Raw genomic sequence first — 16,207 nt, forward strand, 5'->3', positions numbered from 1 at the left:
TTTTCCTGTATCCGTTGTTGTTTGTACAACGCACTAATTGATCATGAATGAATCAGTAAGGGATCCAAACTGTGAGTTAGCATGTGTAATGATGCAATGAAACCCTCTACTGGTTCCAGGAGATCTTGACTACTTGAAAAAAATGTGTCTCTCTCAAATGTGATATTTTTCTTTGGTTCAAAATGTGCTTGCAATTTTCTGATGGCCACTGTAAATTGGTCTTCTTCTCCTTGGCCTATGTCTATGGGCTCAGACAATCCATCGAAGACACTGCGTCCTTCTGTCCCCAGGTTGTGTAATAATATTGCTTCCTTCCTTGCAGGGGCAAACTTATCTCCCCCAATAGCTACTACGTAGGTGTCAAAGAGTTGCTTCCACCTGTCCCACCTAATATTAGGGGTGCCAGGCTCTGACATGAAGGGCTGTGGGGGAGGCATACTTGAGGCTGCCATTGTAATTGCCTGATATGGCGCAGATCAGTATAATTTTGTTGGTTAGACAGTTGTCTCAAGTTGTGTAATGCAACTTCAAGAATAGTACTGATTATTGCTGATACTTTTCTACTTTGTAACTTCTTGAGACTCTCGTTTCAAATGTTCTTCCATGCAAAAGAAATTGTTTTTCTTTTCTACTAATTGGAGTTTACAGTACCCTTCACTTACAGAACATGTGGTGCCTTACAGGCTTATTCACTTCTAGGGAGTGCCCTTCACTTACATTAATTACGGTGCCAAATGGATGAGACACGCCTTTTCTCTGTGTGTCACGGCCACTTCTATGCCCAGGCAAACTAAAGGGGTGGAGTGGCCAAAGTCCTCGGTGATTATGCATAGGGTGGCGCTGCTCAGTTGCGGCCGCTGCAACACCGAGGGAGGTGGATCGGCCAAATCTCTGCGGCCGCTACGACACCAGGGTGGAGCGGCCACCTCTCATTCCACTGGCACTCAGATGACGACTCCGCAGCTCCGTAAAGGTCTGCTCTATTCTCCAGAATGGAGCCCCTCACTGAGAGCAGGCAGGCAGTGGGACCGTTGGGTACCTGGACCCTCGTTGCCAATGTGGAATTAAAGGCAGGACAAGAGAGGAGTTTAGGTGAGTTTATTCAAACGGGCCCACCGACTCTTCTGAACAAAAACAAACCAAACCAACCGTTCGTCCGCATTCCATCCTCACGAGCTCATCAGAACTTAGAACGTGCTTGTGGGGATGTAACGAGGACATGAGAATATAACATGGAAAACATTGTACTTAATAACAACTATGGTGCATAAATAACAATAAATGGTAAATTACTAAATTCACAGATCACTACACAGTCCTTTTTGGTAAAGCTCTAGATGACCAGCTGGAGGCTACCAAAAAAGAACATGAAACCAGTAAAAGACTGGGCCAAATTTCCAACAAGTCCTTTGTATGTGCCTCACTTTTCGAATGCAGGGCTTCAACAGATAAAACCAATCTGGTTTAGGAACATCTGGTACCTTCTTCTCTAGCCCCCAGGGCCAGTCATTGTCCCACCAATACCAGCAGAGAGGGTTTCAGCTTTTCAGTTGGAAAAGGGCGGGGCAGGGTTGCAGCCGCCAAATGACGGATCATTCACATTCCCTCCCATGCATCCCCGGTCAAGGAGTTGCATAACACACTTTGCCCAGCAGTGGGAGGGAAGATCTTCAGACTGTTAGGTACTCGACACAGTGGCCAAGGCATACTCTATAGAGTTCCTAGAAACACCCTGCCACCATCCACCTCATGTAAGAAAGATGTCCTCAGAACACTTCAACATTCTACAAGAAGAAATTGAATTACTGCTTCTAAAGGGAGCAATAGAACTGGTGTCCTTTCTGGAGGAGAATGAAGGTATTTATTCAATGTACTTCCTTGTTCAAAAGAAAGATCTAACAATGCGCTCCGTGCTGGACCTGCGCCCTGCAAACATGCATGTCAAGCCACACAAATTCAGGATGACCACGTTGCAGGAAGTCAACCCACTACAGAAACTAGGGGGTTACATGGCAACATTGGACATGAAAGATGCATACTTTCATATTTCAATGTTGCCAGTGCACAAAAAATACCCAAGATTCAAATTGGGAGACAAGCACTACCAGTTCAAAGTGCTCCCATTCAGCATAGCATTAGCACCCAGGGTATTCACCAAGGTCCTAGCAGTGGTAGCCGACCACCTGCGAAGGCAATCCATTCCAGTCTACCCTTACATAGACTGGCTGATTACCGGAACACACCTGACAGGTGCCTACAAAACACACAACAATCAATCTGTTGTTCAAATTTGGGTTCTCAAAAAACGAACAGAAGTCCAGTCTAGTGCCCAGTCAGGTAAAAACAGTTTTTGGGGGCACTGATCAAATCAAACAAATGATTGGTCTTCCCCTCTGAACAGAGGGTTCAAAACATGTTTCAAACACCTCAGTATGTAGCCAGTCATCAGGTGATGGTACGAAAGGCAAAGCGCCTGCTAGGAATGATGACCCCCTGCATCTGCCTAGTGTCAGACTCCAGACTGTGCATGCATCCAATGCAAGAGTGGTGGTCGCAAGCAAGTGGGTTGTGGGATTATCTAGTGGTGTTTTCGCAACCTCTAGTTCAATTGCTACAGTGATGGACTAGAAACAGTCTGTTAAAGGGAAATCTGTTGAACACGCCAGCGATCAAGATGACTCTTACAACAGACGCATCAATGACCGGGTGGGGAGCTCACTTCCTCCATCACACTGCTCACAGGGTGTGGACACAGGCTCTAACCAGGAAATAAATCAACCTCCTGGAACTGCTAGCAGTCCTTAAAGCACTGCAAGCCTTCAAGACTCAGTTAGCACGCAGAACAGTCGTAGTCCTAACAGACAGTACCAGAGCCATGTTTTATATAAACAGAGTGAGCAGGGGGGCACACTCTCCAGGGCTGTCCAAACTAGCCCAGAACATCTGGCTGTGGGCACTACATCACATGTTTCTAATGGCACTCAATTCTCTGGCAGACATGCTAAGCAGAAGTACAATGCTACCCTCTCCTCTGAATGGAACCTTCTTTAAGGCAGGCCAATCTGTTTAATACGTTGTTTAAAGAAAAAATGGAAACCATTCAGGGTAACATTTCCTTAACTCTTCAATCCTCTCTTAATATAGATCTGACGCAGCCCAGACATACTGTTTTAGCGCAACTGTTGGTATCTCCTAGTAAAAGGGCTTTTGATTTTAGCCCTGTTCTAGAGGAAGAGGCGCACATATTAATTGCTTCACTTCAACCAACGATCTCTTATTTCCATTGCCAGCGTGCACGGCGAAGCGCCTGGCGATTGAGATCGATACTTTTATGACAAATTTCATAAATCTTTTGAGCAGGGCACTGTAACCTTGGATCTCAAGAAATAGGTTGTCATGCCTCTATTTTAAAAAAACAAAACAACTTTAATCCATATATTTTGCAGAATTATCGACCTATTGCTGGTCTTCCATGGCCAGGCAACCTGTTGGAAGAGGTAGTCACTAGTCAACTGCAGTGCTATGTAGATAAGGAATACCTGTCAGAGTCAGGATCCAGACCGAGGTTTGCAACAGAAAAAGTCCTTCTGGCAGTTCAGGACAATTTGTTGGAGGCTGCTGATAAAGGAGATCTCTCCCTCCTGGTGATGTTGGATCTCTACATTGCCTTTGACACAGTGGATCACTCAATTCAGCTTAGACGTCTTCAAGAGATTGGGAAAATCTCTGAACATGGGAACATCTCTGAACATGCCATGAAATGGTTTAGCTAAGTCCGCAATCACAAAATAAAAACGGAAAAAAAACAAGGATTTCCAATGCATTAGTCAAGCATACATTGTCACAATACGTAGTACGATGCAGATGTGGATTTCAGTAGAAGTTTGCTCATCACATACTATATACATTTCATAGTTTGACTCAACCCCTAGCCAAGTATGTTCTGAACTCCCCCCTAAATGTCGTTAGGTCGGGACGTACGCAGAGCCGGTGCTATGTATAGTTCATCATCTTTGTTCACTCAGGTTAAGTCCTTCAACCATTCTTGTATGGACCAGGGACAGTGAGCTTTCCATTTCCGGAGTATATATTTTTTCGCCACCATATTAGCAACATTCAAAAAGGATCTGGTCTTATTTTCCAACAGGTCAAGCCAAACCCCTTTTACAATAAAAAGTCTTTGACACACTGAGGAAATAAAGTGAACTGCGTTACTGGGGCAAATGTGAACCCGACTGAGGGATGCCTATGAATGAACGCCCCCGAGGACATTGTGTGAATAAAACTATGTGAATCCAGACTGGAGGCTGAGACACGGATTTAGGTAGGAAAATATAAAAAGCACAAATACATGTTGATTATTGCTAAAGGGTATTCTCCGTTTGTTTTGACACGTTCCATCTTGCCATTGAGAGTGGCTATGTTAGTTATGTCGTTGAGTTTGCCAGTGAGGGAGGCGAAGCCTGCCTGCATGTTGTCCATGAGCTGTTTAAGGCTGGGCATCTCAGGAGTCTCCCTTGTAATGCCTGTAATGTCTTCAGGTCTTTGGGCCTCGGATGATGTCTCTGCCCGAAGTTGGTTGACTTGGCATGCATACAGTTTGTTTTGCCTCTTCTGGCTCCCTCCCCCTCTAGGCATACCTGTAGTGTGTGGTGTCCTCAAGCTTCCCAGTGCAGACAAGGGAAGTGATGCATATCTTAGGTGCTCCCTGCAGTAGTGTGTGTTAAGCAGCCTGCCCAGAGCCCGCAGTTTGCTGTGGTTTCCAATTAGTTGGAAATAACCCCATTCGCGTTGCTTCCCTTTACTATGAAAGCCTACAAACTGAGCACTTTTACAGTGTATGACACACAGCCTCAGCCTTATTTACACCACTAAGCGAATAGAGATGAAGGGGGCGAGGGGCAGATGAGCGTGACCAGAGCCAGGCCACTCGGCTTCCCTGTTTGCTTTTTTATGTACCTAGGGATTACCCGCACTCGTCCGTAACAGCCTCAGGCTCCCTCACTGCTTCAGCCTCACAGCACTTTCAAGTATTAGCCAAGAAGTCTACAGCCCCGAAGGCAGACCAGGCATGGTTCGCATCATTGCTGTTGTCTCCCTCTCCTTTTGTGTTTTCGATAGCCCACAATCTGGTCACTTTTCTGGTTCCCACGTCTGCTGAATTGACTCCACAGCAGTTGCTTCTGCGCAGGTTGTCTGCCTTTCTTGCCAGCACTGTCCATGCACTCCACTTGCCCGAATCCCTGCTGTCCTGCCGTTCTGGCCGGTCTGCCTGACATGTGACTTCCATTAAGCTTTCCCACACACACAGAAGGCGGAGCACAAGAGCACACTCTGAGCGAGGCAAAGCATAGGAGGAAACGGCTGTTCTGAGATTGCAGTTTAGCGAGAGAAGAAAGACGGCAATGCAGAAGGGGATTGCAATGAGGGAAGTTCCTCTGACCTTTTCAACAAGGAACCGTTACTTTCATGAAACATCGTGAATAGAAAGCGTAAGACCAGGAAACCAGGCTAAAGAATCCTGCATTGTGTGTCAGAGGTACCCGGGGCCGTTCCACATCAACAATCAAGGTCGGAAGAAGCGCCAGCTGCTGTGGTACTGTTTTTGGCTCCAAGATCAAAGCAGCATCGGTGAAATCAACACAGCTGGTGAGTTGGGTAGACCGATACAAGACTGGTCTGTGTTGAAGCCAAAGTTGCAAGCAACAACATTGTATGGCGAGCACTGTAAAGAACGTTGTTAAAGCGTGTCTGATAAGAGGCGCAAGTGAAGTTGAACTGCTGAGTGATTGAATTTTAAAGCAAGCTACAGTACCTTAGACAGAGTGGTCCGGCACTGCGTTCGTGCTTAATTGAAGGGCTCTGTAAGGTACCAGCCTGAGAAGTGACAAAATTAGATCAATTTGGTACGAGCCCGGCAGAGGGAGATCAGTTGGAAGAGAACATATCAAGAAGAGAGCGAGTAATTGTGAATCGAAGTGGTCCTGCGACGGGTTGAGCAAAATCATGTGCATAGTCGAAAGTCTACGATTTCTGAAGTAAAGAAAGCTTGGAAAAGTAGAGAAAGTTGGTCCGAGCCCGGTGGAGGGAGATCACTTGAAAGCTTTGTCTTGAAGTGGGTCTGAGCCCGGCAGAGGGGGACCCAAGGTGAATCGAAAATCAACCAAGAAGATGTACATGTCAAATCCTGAGACGATAGGAACTTTAATGTTTGTCGTGTTGCATCAGGCCCTCTGAAATAAGAGACTTTGGATGACAAAGAGTCTTTGGCACAGAAAGCCCTGATGTTGAGGTTTTGAACTGCATCCTCGTGCTAGAGAAGCCAACGAGTGTGCTAAGCTTGAGTGTGCCACTTTGTCCCTTGCTGAAAACGTGGGGAAGGGAAGCCAACGCCTTGAATATCCTGACATATATCATTTCTTGAACATTTCATTTGCATAACATAATTTCCCACACTATTTGTATTTAGAAGCGAGGATTGGCAATAGGTTTATCAGTATAGGCCCTTTTATTTTGACAACCTCGACTAGGACTGCTTCATTATTATTTGATGGTTGTAGCTTGCTCCCATCTTTATATTTAGTATTAGATGGGTGTTTTTGAAACCCAATTGAAGTTCATTAAACACCCTTGAACTTTGATTGTGTCTGTCTTACTGTTTGATACCATGCCTTCCTTACAGATGAGATCTGACAACAGTTCTCCCTCGGCTTTGATCCCATTCACAAAGCTTCACTTAAAGAATTCACTCAAAAGGTAGCTATCCTCATGGCTATAACAGCAAGCACTATTGGTCCCTGAACTATGTGTCACCATATATTAAAGCAAGGTGGTTTTAAGAACGCATTCTAGATTGTTTCCCAAATTGTTATCTGAATTCAATGTGAACCAGTCTGTTGAATTCCCAGTGTTTTTCCAAAACCCACAAAGCAAAGGAGAACGCGCACTATATACTCTGTACACAGGGCAGTAAATTACTATCTTTAAAAATGTAAGGATATATATGAAAGACACAACAATTTGTTCATGTCCATGGCAACAGGGAGAGAAGGGGAGGCAGTCACCAAGGCCACTATTAGGGGCTGGATTTCTAAATGCATACAGATGTGCTATTCCATAGCTAACAAATCATTGCCATGTACACCAAGAGCTCATTCCACAAAAAGCACAGTAGCAACCCTTAACTTTCTTGCAAATGTCACTGTGGAATCCATTTGCAAAGCAGCCACTTGGAGTTCAGTACATTCCTTCACAAAACACTACAGTGCAGACGCACAATTAAAATCAGACACACACTTATTCTCTACCAGACCTTCATCTCTCCTGACTCCTTCACTAAATACTGCTTGCTAATCTATACAAAGCATGTGAGATCTAAGCAGATTCACAACTTCCAGAAGAGAAATATTACTTACTAGTAATAGTCATTCTGTAGCTCGTACCTGCTTAGAATCACATGCACTCACCCACCCGCTCCATGTGGGAGCAGAAGGGTACTTACACACATGAGGGAGACAACATTCTTCACATGTCAGAAATCAAATAATCTGAGGACGTCGGCACGTGAAGGACCATGGGTACACACAAATAGGGAAAGTGTTACCGGTATGCCCCTGTCGACACCCCTTTTTAGATTTCAAAAACATAGCTAATACTCCGTGCCAAACACTAGATGGCAGCCTATGCAAAGCATTGGATTCTAAGATACAAGCTACAGAAAGACTTTTAGTGGTAAGTAATATTTATCATATATATAGTTTCATATGGCCCAATATATGAATCTATGCTATCTAAATTGGAATGCAGCACAAAGAAATGACCATGTACTTAATGCACACACGTTGGCGCATGACATGTTTTGGTTTCTAACATAAAGCACATGTGCTAATAGTTATAGTCAATGTAAATTTCCAGTATGCCAGTCTTTGAATGCCCCCAATTGTATCAGATAAAGACTGTGGTGAACAAAGCTAAATAAAGAGTTACCCAGGATTGCACGTTGTGGTTAAGTGTGGGAGTCTGTGTTGAGATCACTGCAAATTATTCCCACCAGCTCCTCTGAAGTAATTGAGGCTTGCTGACCTCTAGAAAATATAACATTACACAACAAGCCAGTATCTCTGAAAGGCAGGTGGGGTTTGGGACAGGGTCGTTCACACTTGCCTGACAGCCAAATGCCTGGAGGCACCCCCAGCCTTATCAGCCTTTCTATATGGACCAGGGAGTCCACACCTGAAAGAGTGAAAAACTGTTGGTATTGGCCAGTGAATTCTTCTGAGCACATAATTACTCTGGCATTTATACATTTGAGCTCCAGTGGTAGCTTGCTGTTGTAGCTAAATGGACTGACAATACAGAAGATGAGCTCATATTTAAATTCTATTAGTATTATGTGTAGCACCAACATGCAAACAAAACAATTCACTTCAGGACGCTCTGAAAGGGAATGGAATAAGGGGTGTGGAATGAGGGAAGGGAGTTATGTCGGGAGGGGGCATTAGATGGACTAATTTGTCCCATTCACATTAAGACCAAAGTCACATTCCTGAGTTTCTCAGTGCGTGGAGGAGGGACAGATATTCCGTCTGGAGTTCTCCCAGGGCAGTTGCTGAAATGGGTCAGTTTATAGGAGCCTCTGTTGCAGTTCAGGTTTTAGATGTGAGCTGAACATGATGGGGCCCTATTGGTTCTTCAAGACCCATAAGAATTTGTTCAAGGAACGAGGACCTGGCATGCACAGCAGTTTGGCTCCAATTCTTGATTTCCTGGTTCCTAGGTTACCAGTGGCAGAGGAACAGTGTGCTCTTGGTGGGTCGTAGTGAATGAAACTACTAGCCAGGTAATAGGGACCACATTTTAGAGAAAAATGTATAGGCGAGTCAAAGTGTTTAAAGTTTGATCATTGGTGGCACCCAATGAAGAGATCGTAATAATCATTGGTGGCACTAATCTGCAGAAAGTTCCAATTATGCAGATTAGTTAAATTTACTGGGTGTCTGACTTTGATATCTGAAAAAGGTTGGTTCAATATTCCAGATTTTTATACAGTAGTGTGCCAGCCAGTGGAGACTCAGATGTTTTTAGTTCATTATTGCCTCCATTTAGACCAATATTATTATTCATCCAGGTGTGGCATACCAACATAAAGATTTAGGTCATTATTCCTTAGGGTTTTAGAAAGTCTGAGGACCCTGTGGGGTTTCTCTAGCATACAGCTAAAATAACATTGGCAAATCTCAGTAGTGCTTGCTTTAGAAAACAATTGTATTCCTTAGAGGAGAACATAAAGCGGTTTGGTTCATTTGACTGAATTATCTCTAATACCTATATAATCACATTTTTCTCCGGTTTTCAAGCAGCCTCTGCGGTGCAAGGAGATGGAGTTGGACTAGGTTCCCAAGTTCGCAAACATGATCAAGTTCGGAGCAGAGAGATGAACCAAGGTCGTTACAGATCACTCTCACCAGCGTTATCACTAACCCACAACTTCGCCTAAGCAGAAACATATGTAGTTAAAACCAGCAATTTCCTAACAGTGGTAAAACTGAAATGCCATTAGGGCTGGCAAAGAGCCAGTCGCAAGCAGATGTTTACTTGCATACAGGAAACACATGATTTTGTAGCCACTAGAGCTCTAAAAGAGTGAAATTCGTTAGGAAGGAAATAGCGAAAAGCTCCAACTTTGTGGGTGACCCGAACAGGAACACTACACCCCTCTTCACAGGCAGATAAGAGTGGGGGAGGAATGCAGCATCTTTGCGCTTCACGGGCTCTGCCCATCTCCTCGACGATGAAAATGGTGTCAGTACTAGGGCAGATGATGGTAATACCTGACAGGTGGACTACCTCAGCATGTGATGGCATTAGTTGGCAAATGGTGTGAACAGCTGGAATGATGGCTATGCCTGGGGTATGTAATGGCAGTACCTAGGATTATTGTGCCAATAGTGTCAAATACTTTGTGTGTGTGTGTATAAAAAAACAAAATGTAAACGTATTTTCGTCATTTGCCATCAAAGTCCACAAATATCAATTTTCATGCGCATATTACTGGTTATACATACAATTTGTAAAATTGCTTCTAGCTCAAAACGTAATTGTACAGTCCTAATGATATCAGCTGGAGCTCTATTCCAAGTGCACAGATAATGTTCATGTGCTAAAAAGAGAAGATATTTAGGGAGAATTCATATTCCCAAAGGGTATATTGCATTACACATTTGCCTTGTTTCTGCAAAAATATAATAAAAAAAACAGCCCTAAACATATTAATCTAGGTTCTGGCTCATAGAGTGGGGATAAAGTGCATAGATTACATAAAATATATAGTTAAAAGAATTACCATACCCAAACAACTGTTATGCATTATATTTGTTTTCCTTTTTACAAATTCATCTCTCTTGTGCTAAAACAATCCTCATAGAGCTTCCCCAGTCTCTTTAACAAGGGTATTATACGTATGGTGGGGCCCATCTATCATTCCGAATATTTTTTCATTCTAACCTCCAAGCCCTATCCAGCTAAGCTGCTACAATAGTCACGATATTAAATTGGGCTTTTGATTTACACATTAGTTTGTCTTTACACAGGCTCTTACTTTAGTATTTCTGAGCACTGGCATCAAACATCTCCGTATGACACTATACGCCGGGCATATAAAGAAAATAAAGTTGCAGAGATTCAGCTTTGTCCCGACCAAAGGGGCAAGATTGTTCCCAGAGACAATATTCCAAATGCAAGTGTCAGAAAAAGGCATCTCTGTGTTGTCGGATAAATGTTGTCCAGGTAAGACCCAAACGCCATGTCATTTTTACTACCAGATGTGGCCGGCCATTCTCCATTCTCACATGTCAGCCTCCTTAATGGAATAGTGCGCTCAAAAATATTATTGTCCCGAGGGTTCAGGTATGTGTTTTTTAAGCATAAGTTGATCGATCGTACAAACATTTCCTATTCACCTTACCGTAGTTTTCCACTTTTTTTACACATGCGAAATTAGGCAGCAGGGCGTGGCCATCTTGTGCTAATCTTATCCGTTGCCGCATCGCCCTAAGGTGAACTGCCCTGGCGGCACTAAATCGTATCCGCTGCCCCTGAGGCTGACTTCACCAAACCTAGTGATATTCTCCGCCTATCTCCATGACGTTCCTGGGCAGCGTAGCCAAACGTAACCAGTCATCACCTATGTGTTAACGTAGGTTGACGTAGAACCTGGAATATCAACACACATCTCCGAACACAGTGCGTCACAATTTTGAATATAAAACTATACTTTTAAAGGAAATGGCGAAACTCTACAATTTGTAAAGTACTTTTATTTCACAATAAACGCTCCGAGAAAATCTGGCGATTGCCATATTCAAGCAAATGGCTAATTTTTTTCTTTGTTCTCGATCCACAAATGTTTATCGTGAGTCACGTGGTTTTCCTTTTGGAAATGAGAAGCACATTGGAGGCACCGTGAATTGCAAGGCTTCGGCATCAGCTTAGCGCTAGGCCACCGTAAACGATGTGAGGTTGCTCCTTATCGCTGGTACCACGTATGGGCATATCGGCCTGTGGCGATCGTCCCAAAACAGCGTCATGGTGATCCATCCATTTAATTGGACTGCAGGGGCTTGTGTATTGTAGATTGCATAATGTGATTGCATGATGGATTTGCAATAATATTTAATATTTGCAATAGATTGCATAATGTGGATTGCAGGGGTGCGGTTTGCTTCAGGGGAGCCTGCCTGGAGACACTGGGTCTGAGGAGGGCATGTGAAAAATGGTCCCTGCGCCTAAGTTACCTTTGAAGTGTACATGGTGTTTGGCACCGGATCTATGTGATTTTACCGAACAGTTTGACTCCCAAAAGACTGTGGTTTTGTTTTGTTGTTTTGTTTTCATTTTTCTGCAAATATATATGTGGGGGGAGAACCCCCACACCCCCCACCTTACCCCTATACATTTTTTATTCACTTTACCCCCCCGCATATATATATATGCAGAAAATTGGGGGTCGAACATTTGGGAGTAGGTAATTTTGTACAATATCTTTGGCACCTTGGCCGTTCTCACCCCTGCCAGCCCCCTTTGACAGCGCACATCCACTGGTGCGAACTGCCGTTGATAATGGAGCAGGGATGGATGGGCATGAGGCGTGCAGACAAGGCCCGGAACATCGCTGAAGGGAGAAAGACACTTATGTGGATTGTAGGGGCGCGTCCTGCTTCAGGGGATCCTGCCTGGAGACACTTGGTCTGAGGAGGGCATCTGAACAATGGCCCCTGTGCGTAAGATGCCTTTGAAGTGTACATGGTGTTTGGCACCCTGGCCGATCCCACCCCTGCAAGGCCCCCTTGAGAGGGCACGGCCACAGGTGCTAAAAGTCATTGATTATGGAGGGGTGGATGGAGGGGCATGAGGCATGCAGGAAAGGGCCGGAACACTGCGGAATGGAGACACACTTGATTCACTAAAAAATCGAAACAACCATTCATAAAAGTTCACTATTTTATGTTGTTGCTGATTTTGATGGCACACACGTACTACACATTATAAACTTCGGTTTGCAGCACAGTATGGGAAAATCCCCTGTACTGAGCGCTGTCACTGGGGAATGTGTCTCTAATGGCACCAACGACACAGGCGGGTCTTATTCGTCGAACACAGTGTCCCAAGCCTCCCATGAAGCCACCATGTAAACGAACGATAGGCCACCAGCCTGTACCACCTGTGGAAGAGAAAGATACAAACTGTTTTTAAATGAACAAGATAAGGGTATCAAACCTTAGTTGAAAATGCAATCTTGTATCCAATGGCATTGTTGCCAGTACAAATGTTACTTAGACACATTACAATATTGAATGACTATGCATTCCATTACATTTGGGACACAAAGAAATATTGCTTCATGGTTGCACATGAAATAAACATAAGAAGTTGACTGTGATTTACCCAAATTGCGAGTGATGTATAGAATTGCAAGACTACATTAATTACGACAATTTAGGAGACAACCATGAAATGGTAGTGGCCTAAGTGACATCACAACTAGAGTACACTTACTTGTTACTTAAATTGCGAGGGCGAACAGTTGCGCGAAGTTCGTGCATAAGGACCATCATAATCCTCAACACGGACCCTGTGAGGCAGGCTGCCCTGAAGTCATGCAGTTCGGTAACGCATTGCAGCCGTGTCTCGCCTTACGATATGTAGGACAAGCATCCAGAGTTTTCGCTGCAGCAGCAGTTCTCCTCCTTGGTTGACATTTCCGTGCACCGGTTGCAGGTACACCAAGTGGAGACGTCGTCCATGCGACTAGGCTCAGGCTCTTGATCTGTTGAATCGTCCTCCCAACTGTCATCCGAAGCCCCATCGTTTTGGCATCTTTCTCTTTCGAGTAATTCCGCCTCTGAATACTCCAGCTCATACTGGTAGGCCTGTATTGTTGCCATTATGGGGCAAAATAAAAATGGATAGTAATATTACTAGTATCTGTTCTCACGGAATACGAGCAACGAAGGTAGCAGAGCACATAAACGAGGTACAGAATACTCAAAAAATGACAGTGTAACAATTGGAAAAACAAATCTGATGTCTGATGAGAAGCTGTCTGTTTATACTTATTGAGGAAAGAGGCGTCCTGCCATTTCCTTGGAGACACATCATTAGCTGAAACGCAGAGAATGTTGACACGAGACGTGCATTGGCGTTGTGAAATGGACGGTACGGGTCCAGTGATCTCAGTCTCAGGGGCGGGGGATATGATTTAGTGCCACCAGGGCAGTTCACCTTAGGGCGATGCGGCAACGGATAAGATTAGCACAAGATGGCCGCGCCCTGCTGCCTAATTTCGCATGTGTAAAAAAAGAGGAAAACTACGATAAGGTGCATAGGAAATGTTTGTACGATCGATCAACTTATGCTTAAAAAACACATACCTGAACCCTCGGGTCAAAGAACCAAACCCGTTTCAGGATTATCTGCTCCATTGTCATAGAAGCAACACCAATAGAAAAAACAATACTTATAGATATGGCCATGGAAATGTTCAATAAGACGAACTTGTCATAAATATAAATGCTTCAACTGGCGCATATGTATTCAATGTTCTTGCAAGCATAGTAGTCCCTCAACATATGCTTCCCATACCCGTCAACACAGAAAACATGTTGACTATAAAAGAAGCCAACTGTATTGACTTTGTCTCAACATTCCATTGACTTCCTTTCAATACATACAATTCCTCAGGCTACTGTCAAGCAGTCATCCCTTGGGATCCCTGGGAGATCCATGCCCTCCCACCCTCTAAAAGACATCCTTTCCTCAACCTATGCAGGCAGCATCGCAAGATCTATCATTAACTCATCCCTCACCTCGAGCACATTCCCAGCAGCTTTCAAGACTTCCCACATCAAACCCCTGCTAAAAAAAAAAAAAACCTTGACCCCTCTCCTACCAGCCAATTACAGACCTGCCTCAAGCAACTGTTTCATAGCCAAACTTATTGACTGACCAGCCTACTCCAGTACTAACTACTAACAGTTATGCCTTTTCACTGAATCCAACCTCCGCCTCGACCCTACCCAGTCTGGCTTCAGACCCCTAAGAGGAACAATTTTCCCTAGTCTCCATCTGGGATGATCTCAAAAGAACCTCAAACTCTGAAGATTGTGCTGCACATATCCTCCTTGACCTCTCAGCATTCTTTGCCACCATTGATCACTGCACCCTCACAGGCAGACTCCACTTGCTCGCCATGAGGGCTACGGCACTGAAGTAGATAGCCTCCTTCCTCAACAACAGATCACAAATAACACACATGCCTCCTTTCTCCTCTTCCCCATGCCAGGTCACCAGAGGAGTACCACAGGGCACCTCCCAATCACCCCTGCTCTGTAACCTCTACCTGAGCCCCCTCCCTGCTCTTATCCATTCACATTGCCTAACCTGCTACAACTATGCAGATGACACCTAGATCATCCCCAAGACCACCTCAAACCCCCTCACCTGACCTCGCTGCATGCCTCACAGAAATAGACCACTGGATGACAGCTAATCACCTCATCCTTGACTTTGGAAAAACTGAAATCATGATCTGCAGGAAGACTGCCCTCTTCCCACAACCCACCCCCTGGCTGTCCTCCCTAGGTCGTCTTAATGCTCCTTACAACACAGTAAAGAACCTTGGGTGTACTATTGACGTAGATCTGAAACTTTCACACTACATAAATTGTCTAAATCATGCTACCTACGCATTCTCAGACGCATCTTTCCCTAGCTCTCCTACACTCAGTCATCCATATCACGACTATTGTACTCTGTCGCCTAGACTACGCCAACTCCCTATAACTAGACGCCCCTGCATCTCAATCCAGAAAACTCCAAAGGGCCCAAAATACTGCATCCAGCCTCCTAGCTCTAGGCACCTGAGAACACATCACACCCGCCCTCCATGTACTTCACTGGCTCCCTGATGGGCGACGCTGCACCTTCAAAGCAATGTGCATCACTCACCATGCTCTGCACAAGACCGGCCCAGAATACTTACAACACAAGCTCACCCCCTACAGACTGAGCAGAAACCAGAGATCAGGCTCCACTCTCCTCCTGGTCATCTTCCCACCAAATCAACCAGAATAAGGGGAGCCTCCTTTTCAGTCCAAGCAACTAAACTATGGAATGCCATTCCTTTTAACATCCGCCACATAGAAGATCAACTCACCTTCTGAAAGGCACTCAAGACCTGCCTCTTCGCCCCCCCCCCCTGCGTCCAGACAGACCCAATCCTCCCCTTGGATTAATTCCGACCCCCTGACAGATTGGCTGATGCATCGATGATCCCTCAAAGAAAGTATTGAGCGACAAAGAGAAAGGACACCAGCAGTCTCGCTCGACAGGCCTGACACCCAGTCAACGAAACAAGTAATCAACCATGATTCACGGGTAAGTATCCCACCCTATCTTGATGGAAGATAGCCATATCACTCCAAAGCCACATCCAACCACCTCCACACATCTGCAATCATCTGCTACCTGAAGACTCATTGCACAACACCTTTACCACTAGAATGCAGCTAAGTCCCATGACAAAAATGAGGTCTAGCTGAAACTTAATCAGTCTCCTTGACTCGAATACTCTCCTGACAACTTTCACAGCACCCAGTCACTAGCCAGCTCCACGTGGGTTGCTTGTAGGGACTTCAACCTTACTTACCTT

At 44.7% G+C, this 16,207-nt stretch overlaps 1 protein-coding gene across 4 annotated transcripts in view; it reads left to right on the forward strand.

Moving 5' to 3' along the window:
* PLEKHG4B (pleckstrin homology and RhoGEF domain containing G4B) overlaps nt 1–16,207 on the forward strand; it is a 646,071-nt gene that overhangs the window by 395,169 nt on the left and 234,695 nt on the right. The gene's annotated exons all lie outside the window — the stretch shown is intronic.

This window comes from Ambystoma mexicanum, chromosome 5q (assembly GCF_040938575.1).
Source record: "Ambystoma mexicanum isolate Mex_15411 chromosome 5q, UKY_AmexF1_1, whole genome shotgun sequence".
NCBI lineage: Eukaryota > Metazoa > Chordata > Amphibia > Caudata > Ambystomatidae > Ambystoma > Ambystoma mexicanum.